A 10,896-nucleotide genomic window follows, 5' to 3' on the forward strand; every position below is an offset into this window, starting at 1 on the left:
TATTATAGTATTGTTGGGGTATTACAGTATTGTTTGAGTATTATCATGTTTTTGGACCATTATAGTATTGTTGGAATATTACATTATTGATGGGGTATTATAGTATTTTTGGAGTATTATAGTATTGTTGGAGTATTATAGTATTGTTGGATCAGAAGGCTTTCAGACCCCCTTCACTTTTTGCAGTTGTGTTCTGTTGAAGCCTGACGTTACAAACACAATTTTCCTTTTAGTCTACAAACCGGATTCCAAAAAAGTTGGGACACTAAACAAATAGTGAATAAAAACTGAATGTAATGATGTAGAGATGGCAAATGTCAATATTTTATTCGGAATATAACATAGATGACAGATCAAAAGTTTAATCTGAGTAAATGGAACATTTTAAAGGAAAAATATGATGATTCAAAATTTCACAGTGTCAACAAATCCCAAAAAAGTTGGGACAAGTAGCAATAAGTGGCTGGAAAAAGGAAATTGAGCGTATAACGAACAGCTGGAAGACCAATTAACACTAATTAGATCAATTGACAACAGATATGGTATAAAAAGAGTTTCTCAGAGTGTCCGTGTCTCTCAGAAGCCAAGATGGTAAGAGGATCACCAATTCCACCATTGTTGCGCATAAAGATAGTGCAGCAATACCACAATGGTGTTACCCAGCGTAAAATAGCAAAGACTTTTAAGTTGTCATCATCGACCGTGCATAACATCATCAAAAGATTCAGAGAATCTGGAACAATCGCTGTGTGTAAGGGTCAAGGCCGTAAAACTCTACTGGATGCTCGTGATCTCTGGGCCCTTAAACGTCACTGCACCTCAAACAGGAATGCCACTGTCAAGGAAATAACAGAATGGGCTCAGGAATACTTCCAGAAAGCATTGTCAGTGAACACAATCCACCGTGCCATCCGCCGTTGCCAGCTGAAACTCTACAGTGCAAAGAGGAAGCCATTTCTAAGCAAACTCCACAAGCTCAGACGTTTGCACTGGGCCAGGGGTCATTTAAAATGGAGTGTGGCAAAATGGAAGACTGTTCTGTGGTCAGATGAGTCAAGATTTGAAGTTCTTTATGGAACACTGGGACGCCATGTCATCCGGACCAGAGAGGACAAGGATAGCTCAAATTGTTATCAACGCTCCGTTCAGAAGCCTGCATCACTGATGGTATGGGGTTGCATGAGTGCTTGTGGCATGGGCAGCTTGCATGACTGGAAAGGCACCATTAATGCAGAGAACTATGTTCAGGTTCTAGAACAACATATGCTCCCATCTAGACATCATCTCTTTCAAGGAAGACCCTGCATTTTTCAACACGATAATGACAGACCACATTCTGCAGCAATCACAACATCATGGTTACGTAGGAGAAGGATCCGGGTACTGAAATGGCCAGCCTGCAGTCCAGATCTTTCACCTATAGAGAACATTTGGCGCATCATAAAGAGGAAGGTACGACAAAGAAGGCCCAAGACGATTGAACAGTTAGAGGCCTGTATTAAATGGTAAATGGACTGTATTTATATAGCGCCTTTCTATCTTATTTCAAGATACTCAAAGCACTTTACACTACAATCTGTGTCCTCATTTACCCATTCATACAGCACTCTACTAGATCTCTACAAAGCTAATTTAACAAATCATTCTAATGAGACTAATCAGAACTTTATCACATTCATACACCGATGGGACACAAATCAGAGGTTATGATGGGTTCAGTGTCTTACCCAGGGACACTTCGGCATGTGACTGCTGGTGGATTTGAACCCCCGACTCTTGCATTGGAGGACGACTGCTCTAACCACTCAGCCACAGCCGCCCCGTATTAGACATGAATGGGAGAGCATTCCTATTTCTAAACTTGAGAAACTGGTCTCCTCTGTCCCCAGACGTCTGTTGAGTGTTGTAAGAAGAAGGGGGGATGCCACACAGTGGTAAAAATGGACTTGTCCCAACGTTTTTGGGATTTGTTGACACCATGAAATTTGGAAACAACAGATTTTTCCCTTAAAATGATACATTCTCTCAGTTTAAACTTTTGATGTGTGATTTGTGTTCTATTCTGAATAAAATATTAGATGTTGGCACCTCCACATCATTGCATTCAGTTTTTATTCACAATTTGTTCAGTGTCCCAACTTTTTTGGAATCCGGTTTGTACATTCCCGTATTCCACATACCCCATAATGACAAACTGAACAAATAATTTTGTAAATGTATTTTAAAAATATGGCTGAAATACTACATGTACAGAAGTATTCAGGCCATGATTTAGTACTGAGTTGAAGCATATCTAGCAGCAGTTCCAGCTTTGAGTCTTTGCAGGTTTGATGCAACAAACTTTGCTCAACTGGACTGGGGGATTTTCTGTCATTTTTCCATTACAAATCCTCTCAGGCTCAGTTAAATTATATGGGAACAACGGGGGGAGCTATTCTAGGTTTTTCTAGAGATGTTCAATAGGGTTCCAGTCAGGGCTCTGGCTGGTCCACTCAAGGACATCCACAGAGTTGTCTCCGAATCACCAGTGTGTCTTCTCTGTTTTGGGTCGTTGCCATGTTGGAAGGCAGACCTTCAGTCTACTCTGAGGTCATGAGTTCTGTGGAACAAGTTTTTTAAGGATATTTTGCGCCATCTGTTAAGTCTCCCAGTCCCTGCATCTGACACCCCTGCTGACCTGATTAATTTATTTCTGTGTAAAATAAAATAATCATATTCTAAATGCAGAGAAGCTCAGATCATGGTTTGCTACAATTCACATGGCTGTGGGTTTATGCCTCAATGAAAGGTATTTATGTCATACGGTTGAAGAATTTGCATTTATTTTAAGTTTTCCAAGAGTATTTTTGTCCAAATTACAATTACTTTCCTGTTCTAATCAATTATGACCAGACAATGAAAATACTGAAATACTTTAGACTTTGTTCAAAGTGATCACTGGTTTGTTGACAGTCTGCCTGACTGGGGTCCTTCATCCCTCAGTCAAGGTGATAAAGCAGAAGAGGAAGCAGTATGCACACAATCTCAGCTGAGTAGTTTGACACAGTGAATGATCGTGCAAAATGAGTTATGTCTTAACTAAATAACAGAAACCGGTTTCATTTTGCCGTTGTGTTCAGTTCCAAATGAATAAATAAAAAGAGACACGTTCAAAAAGCTTTGAAATCTGTTCTTGTGTTTACTACAAGCTGCGCCTCAACATCAAGAACACAGAAATTTAAAGAAATAGCTTGAAGGGACATCCCAAATGACAGGAAAACTCTCAGCCTGTTGTTTCTATTCTTAGCTTTTGTTTGGATTGTACAAATTAAATCCACCGTCCATTCAGGGAGATTTGGCGGTTGTTGGTAGGAGGATTTTGTTTTCTTGAGAAAAAAGCCAAGCCCTGCATTTCTTCTACACCCGGGCTTCATATAAAGCTATAGGATTAGCTGTTACCAACAGCCATGGGAACATGTTTGGGGGGTGGGTAAATTCCTATAACCCTTACACATCCATAATACTGGATGAACGGCACAGTAGGAGTAGGAGAGCATGTTAACTCATCTGAAAACGGCTATTAAAAATGTTTACAAAATGGCAATAATGACCTAAAGTTCACTATTTGTGTCTTAAGAGGTTTGCAAATTTACTTCTTCTTTCAGCAAATCACTATTCAGGGGTCACCACAGTGAGTCATTCTCCTCCATCTCACTCTGCATCCTCTGTCCTCACTCCAACTACCTCCATGTCCTCTCTAACTGCATCCATATATCTCCTCTTAGTCTTTTTCCTGGCAGCTGCATTTCTAACATCCTTCTACCAATATACCCACTGTCCCTCCTCTGGACATATCCAAACCATCACAGTCTGGCCTCTTTAAATTAATCTCCCAGTTCTTCAACCCTGTGTTGACCCTTTTGTCAAAAATCATTCCTGAAACTTTTCTCCATCCACTCCATCCTGCCTGGACTCTTCTTCACCTCTTTACCACACTCTCCATTTTCTTGGACAGTGGACCCCAAGTACTTGAAGTCCTGCACCTTTGTGACCTCTGCTCCTTGTAGCCTCACTGTTCCACCTGTCTCCCTCTCATTCACACATGTACTCTGTCTTACTAAGGCTGACTTTCATTCCTCTTCTTTCAAATGCATACCTCCACCTCTCCAAGTTCTCTTCCACCTGTTCCCTGCTCTCACCACAGATCACAATGTCATCTGCAAACATCATCATCTGTTGGTCGGTCCATCACCAGAGCAAACAAGAAAGGGCTCAAAGCTGATCTTTGATGCAATCCCACCTCCACCTTGAAGCTGTCACTCCTACAGCACATCTCACCACTGTCCTGCTGTCCTCATACATGTCCTGTACCAATCTAACATGTCCTGCTGTCTTCATACATGTTCTGTACCTGTCTAACGTGTCCTGCTTGTCCTCACACATGTCCTGTACCAGTCTAATATGTCCTGCTTGTCCTCATACATGTTCTGCTTGTCCTCATACATGTCCTGAACCAGTCTAACATGGCCTGCTGTCCTCATACATGTCCTGTATCAATCTAAAATGTCCTGCTGTCCTCATACATGTCCTGTACCAGTCTAACATGTCCTGCTTGTCCTCATACATGTCCTGTACCAGTCTAACATGTCCTGCTTGTCCTCACACATGTCCTGTACCAGTCTAGCATGTCCTGCTGTCCCCACATATGTCTCTGCCACTCCAGGATTTCTCTTACAACAACACATCTCCTCCCTCAGCCCCCTGTCATGTGCTTTTTTCCTAAATCCACTAAGACAAAATCAATTCATCACATTTATTTCACCAAATGTACAGGGATCTGTACACAGAATATTTTCCTGGTTGCAGTGCAGGAGAGGAAAAAGGAAAAGTTCTTAATAAGAGAGGCAACTGGGGAAAAGCAAGAACTTTGTTCTGACAGCACAGAATCTCCAACCAGAGGGTAATTTACAAAAAAAGGTTGTTCTGGGTGATTTGGGTCCTGTCCTATCTTCCACAACCATCTCATGACCCTGGAACTGTACGGATCCATAATTGGTTCTTGCTATTTTCCAGTGAATTTACTGCCCGCCTTGAAGATGTGATGAAGTAGATGTTTGTGGGCATGGAAGCCAAGTTAAAACGCTGAAAAGAAGGTCAGGACACACTCAGTGGTGGCTCTGTAGAGCTGGACATGCACTTCTGTGAGATGTTTAATTTTGTAAGACTCCTAAGTGTCTGCATCCTGCTGTCAGCCTTCTTAACAACCTTTAAATAAAGTTCTTTCTGACCCTATCCATCAGCATCTTCAAAGCAAAGATGGTTTCTGTGGTGCTCTTTCTCAGCATGAAACATACTGCTGCTCACAGTTATCTCATCTGCATACTAGATTTACTAAATTCAAACATATCAAAATGTTATTGAAATGTAATAATGTCCAGCACTAATAAATTATGTTTAAATTATTTTTTAATTATTCATTTCTAACTACGCATTTGGACATTGCGTGCCCTCTGGCATGCACCTGGGGGTGTTACAGCACCCTCTGCACCGTTACTCCCCACGGCCTTGACTGTATGTTTACAATTTTGTCATCAAGCATCAAATTCCGCACAGTGAATGTCCAAACCCTTTCAAGCAGAGCTCTAAGTGACTGCTTGAGTTTGTTGAAACAATTTGTACCTGACGGCTGGAGAAGATGAACACCAGGGCGGCTCCAGCAGCAGTCAGACCCCAGGTGAACAGAGTCCCCAGCAGGGCCTGGGTCATAGGGCTGTAGCCTTCCAGCATGCTGCCACATCTAAATAAAGAACACACATGGTCATGGCAAAAGAAAATTGCACTAGAAATGCCACTAAGAACTTCTTTTCATGCTTACAAAGTAAAAACAGAAGCACTTCAATGCTTTTAGACAATCTTACAAGGCTAGGAGGAAATACTGTCCCTATCTTGAGGCCTAAACTTCAGATAAATTCACACTAGAAAAGCAAAATAAGTGCATGACCTTCAAAAAGTTAGTGTCAGTCTATGACGGCCAAGGATCATCAAGACTGAAAAGTAACAAAACAAAAAACAGAAACGAGGGATAAAAAAAAACAAGACTGACTCCTCTAAAGTCAACACGTCTCTAAAATGTTAGTTTAATGCTCTGATACACACCCACTCTGTTTGTTTCAACTTAAAGCAAATAAACATCCTGTTTGCTCGAGGTCAGAAGATCCTGGGTTTCTCTATTCACCTCCCTCAGGTCAAACACACTGTGAGCCGAGTCAATCCCCAGCGATGTCACACGATGGGTGCGTTCTAAACTGTTATCTGTGCACAAAACTGATCAAACACACTTGTTTTAAATCAAGTCTCTGGCATTTGCCATGGCTAACTCTTGTGAAACAATAGTAGATTCTTTCAAAATAAGTTTGTGTTAATTGGTCAAACCTGCAAACGAAGCAGAATAGAAGTGTCCCAGTTGCAAAAGGAGTCCAAAGACACTGTCAAACTACTCATATAGAAAAAGGAATAGCATTTTCCAAATATACGTAATTCAGAACAAGCATCTTATTGATAAGAAAAAGATCAAATCTTAAAAATAAAAAAAAGTTTTGGAAAATAAGACTTATTATGTGTTCCTCTGATGCGTCCACATCAGTATCTAGCAGAATGTGTCGAGCGTGTCTGTTGATAATCTGGTGTTCGGTGGCGCTGCCCTCCAGGCGACTCAATCAGAAAGCCAAGACACGACTAATACAGGCCTCGACTTTTGCTGATAAACTTTGTTTAAAATAATAATACTAACAATAATAAAGTGTTATGTGTTGTAATCTTTGTATGTTCCCATACAATGGTGAAATTGGCTCTCTGCATTTAACCCATCCACCCCCATGTGGAGCAGTGGGCAGCTACTGAAGGCACCTGGGGAGCAATTGGGGATAGGGTGTGCTGCTCAGAGACACTTGTGCAATGACTGGGGATCGAACTTGGGACTTTCGGGTCCTGAGTCAGCTGCCCTGCCTCTACCCTGTAGTATGTCATATACTGGATATTTTCATACTTTTTCACGAGTTCTTCATTTTTCTGACTGTGTAAATGTCGTGCATTGAATTTAACAGAAATGCGAACGAGAGACGTTATTATCTTTGACCCATCAAAATGAATGCGGTCATTTATTTTCAGAATCAAAGTTTAACATCAAACATTTACATTAATTTGGCAAAATATGAAAATAATAACAGACAAGTTTCACAGATAATGGACATCAATCACACGGCGGTGACTGAGGACTTTGCTTCAGATATTTCTAAAATATCTGTACTGATTTTAGGAGAAAGGAGAGTTTAAGATGGAAATGGAGATTTATCTTACAGAGAGATGTGTGAGGGAATTAATCTGTTTGACCAGAAACGTGCACGCTCCTTCAGATCTCAGCTTGCGACGGTACGCTTGGTCGAAGTAGAAACCGTTACCTGGTTGATGATATATCAGCGTCGGTATAGGATCCTTCCTTGACTCTTTCAGCGTCTCCGTTGAGAGCAGCTGAAATCCTTAGAGAGTCGTGCGAGATTATCCAAACAGAAGTTATAATCCCAAAACGTCTCTGCATCTGGATCTTTTAACTCTCTTCATGAGTTAGAACTCTGTTTCACTCTTACACTTTAACTCCATCACTCTTCAGCACTCTAGCACTCTCTCCGAGCAGAACCGGGAAGTTGCCACATTTTAAATGAGTTGACTTCCGGGTCAATTTAGAGCTTTCTGATTCGTGGATGGACCAGAATAGAGGTGTGGTTTGTGACGTAAGATGTTATCAAATTCAAGGGCAGAGAATGAGATTGTTTAAAAACAGACAGAAAGATTATTGCAGAAAACCAGACTTCGTGGAGTCAAACTCTTCTGTATCTTCTGTAAAGATTAAACATGACATTTCTTCTCGGTAAACATTTTAGTTGACCGAAGCCTGAACCTTAACATACTTACAAAACTTGCTCATTGAAGACAGAAAATCAAGAAATGCATATTAACCTGATTTCTTCTTTGAATGAGGAATAAAAATCATTACTTACTGTTTATGTAAAATAAAAATGAGTAGTTCTCTTCAACCTGTAAGCATTGAGTGAACTAACACAATTTGATTATCAAACATTTGTAAAATAGTAATGATCATAGAGGATTGTCTTTTCTGCTTGATTAATTCAAGAAAGAAAGTCTCCAGATGGCTCAAACTGTATTTCTGGATGCAGATCAATGAAATAACAGTCTCTGTCCATCTGATCAGATTTGAGGTCAGATCAGGTTCACTACAACCCCATCTCAGCCCCCAAGCCACTGTCTTACAACTTTATGTTTGAGTAATCGATCATTTGGAATCGTCACATCTGTGGGCGGTTTTCTGCGTAGCATTTCTTTTCTCTACTGTCCCTTATCTTTTCTGCCATAGCAACACATTGTTAGCATTCATGCCTGATGCCTTGCTATGTATCAAGGATGGGCAGTGATTTCTGAATATTTCAAGTCTAGTTAAAATAAGAAGGTCTGAAGAATTTACAGATGCAGTAGATCTGATGGTTTTCTAGTTGAGGTCTAGTTAGCTTCTGTTGGCATAACACCTACTGCTCACTGTCCTTCCTGAAATATAATTAACTGTTTTTTTAAGTAGTTTTGAAAGTGAAAACTAAAATCAGGGTTGTATTCAGCTTCACTGCCACAGTACAATCAACCCCCTCCACATTAATCTACTGGACCAGAGACAGTAAAATAAAGCTTCCTGGCTTGCAGCACATGTCTCTGCACCCGAAGCCTCAGAGGGTTTTTTTTTCAACTGCAGGACTCGGGTGTGTAAACTACATCTTAACTATGTGGGACACGATTGTTTTTTAGGCAAAAACATGAAACAACAGCAGCCCTAAATCCTAAAGCAGCAGCTGAAATTAAAACTTATTAAGGTGTTTTCTCTGCTTTTAAACACTATGTTGTCGTGCTTACACTAGTTGAGCTATAGCCATGAAATCAGCTAAAAATCCTTTAATAAACGTCCAGACGTACAGCTACTATCATTCTACTTTGACCCAAAACATTTAAGCAAACATTTTTTCGGATTCACAAACACCTGTCTTCTTGGTTGCAAAGTTTGATTCGTCTTATTTCAACGTTCTTCCGTGAGCATTCTAACTTTCTTCTTGGCTTCAAGTTTACCAACTTCCCTGAGAAGTCTGATCTACTTTTGCTAAGTGTTCAGTGTTTCCCCCACCATTATACAGGCGGGGTGCCCCACCCCGTCAACAGAACTGAGCACCCCGCCTACCAAACTGAACTTGCCCCTCCCACCCCCACCCGGCACTGACGCATCACTAAGCTAGCAGCGCAAAATACAGGCTCTCTAGCTAAAAAGCCAAAGGCAGCACTCACGTTGCCTCTTCCCTCATGTTGAACGCCCCCCGTCCCCGCTCAAAAACTGTTAGTGCAAGCTGCGCTAAGACATGTCTCCGTCCCCACATCAGCAAAAATCATGGATGAGATGAGCACCCCGCCATGGCAAGCTACCTACAGGAAACACTGGTGTTTGAAGCAAAATGAAAAAAATAATTAAGATGTAGTCTGTCACAGACTGGCAGGCCATTTTTAAAACATTTAAAATATTTTCTTGTGGGCCAAAATAATTTGTATAAAGGGCCTGACCTGGCCCATGCACCTTCACAGTTTGACTGTGTAAGAGCATGAAAATGATCCAGTGTATTTTTCAGTGCATTTCACTTCATTTCACCTGGAAGCAGTTACATTTCATTCAACCAGGTCACACGCACACAACAAAAACAAAACAATAAAAGATACAAAACAAAAATATGATTATGTTTCCTGCATAAAAACAGGATTTGATCTGGACTCAGCTCAACTTTCAAAGTTACATATTTTAGTTTGATGGGTGTTTTGTGGTACAAGTTATTGTGTGTTGATGGTGGAGAACACAATAAGTCAAGTGTCCAAAGAAAAACACAAAAAGTAAATAAAGTAAAGCAATGATCAAACAAGAAAACTTTAGTCTGCATGAGTAAACTGTATAACTAACTAGCAGAAGTCACATTTGACAGTATTTTACAGCATACAGAGGACTTTAAAACAACTTTTCAATAGGAATATTTAACATAGACATAATGTCAGCAGCTGTGAAAACTGCATTTATAACTAACTACATTTTTATGTTGATATACCCAATCCTGATAATATTGTCACTACACGGCCTACATTTAAGTTGAGTCACGTTTGGGTGCAGATAATATATTTGTATGTTTTATTCTTGTTGCTGTGAGACTGTTTTTAACTTTAATTAACAGCTAAAGTAAAATTGTAGTATTTAAAAAGCTTCATAAATGATGCACCGGTCAGAGATGCCACAGGTCTGCGTGTAACTCCTTTGATAAGCCAGCACAGAGAAACTCCACACGATCTAACATTCAAGTAGATTAAATCAATAATAAATCACCGGGTAACGTCAAACAAATAACTCATTTAACTCAAATGCGAATCTTAAGAGTATAAAACAGTAAGTATTTATATTCGGCTCTATTTATTTTTATTTTGTTACTCGTATTATCAGCATATTTTTGACAAAACGTCAGATATACTCACTCAAAGAAGCTCCAGTGACTCCTCTTTATTTACTTCCTGCTTCCTGATACACGTTGCCTGGACGCAACAAGCCCCGCCTCCGCTCGCAGCCCATTGGTCCGTTTCTTACACAGTAGGAAGTTTCTCGGGTACAGTACAGTGTATAATTTAATTTAATTTGTTTTATTTAACTCTTCACTTTCATTTATTTATGGTAAATTTCTATTTCATAGAAGCAACAAATTTTAACATTTGTAAAAATACACAAAAAAAAAGATATAAAAGCACACAAATACTTAAAACTAAATGGAGATATGAAATTAT

At 40.0% G+C, this 10,896-nt stretch overlaps 1 long non-coding RNA gene across 1 annotated transcript in view; it reads right to left on the minus strand.

Moving 5' to 3' along the window:
* Positions 1 to 10,624, minus strand: part of LOC119423333 — an 11,471-nt gene extending 847 nt beyond the window's left edge. The window contains exons 1-2 of the long non-coding RNA XR_005187463.1: positions 10,594 to 10,624; positions 5,659 to 5,776 (exon numbers count right to left, since the gene is read on the minus strand). This is a non-coding gene — a long non-coding RNA (uncharacterized LOC119423333). The remainder of the gene's footprint in view (positions 1 to 5,658; positions 5,777 to 10,593) is intronic.
* Positions 10,625 to 10,896: the final 272 nt, after the last annotated feature.

This window comes from Nematolebias whitei, chromosome 17 (genome assembly GCF_014905685.2).
Source record: "Nematolebias whitei isolate Nwh7 chromosome 17, NemWhi1, whole genome shotgun sequence".
In the NCBI taxonomy this organism is placed as follows: Eukaryota; Metazoa; Chordata; class Actinopteri; order Cyprinodontiformes; family Rivulidae; genus Nematolebias; species Nematolebias whitei.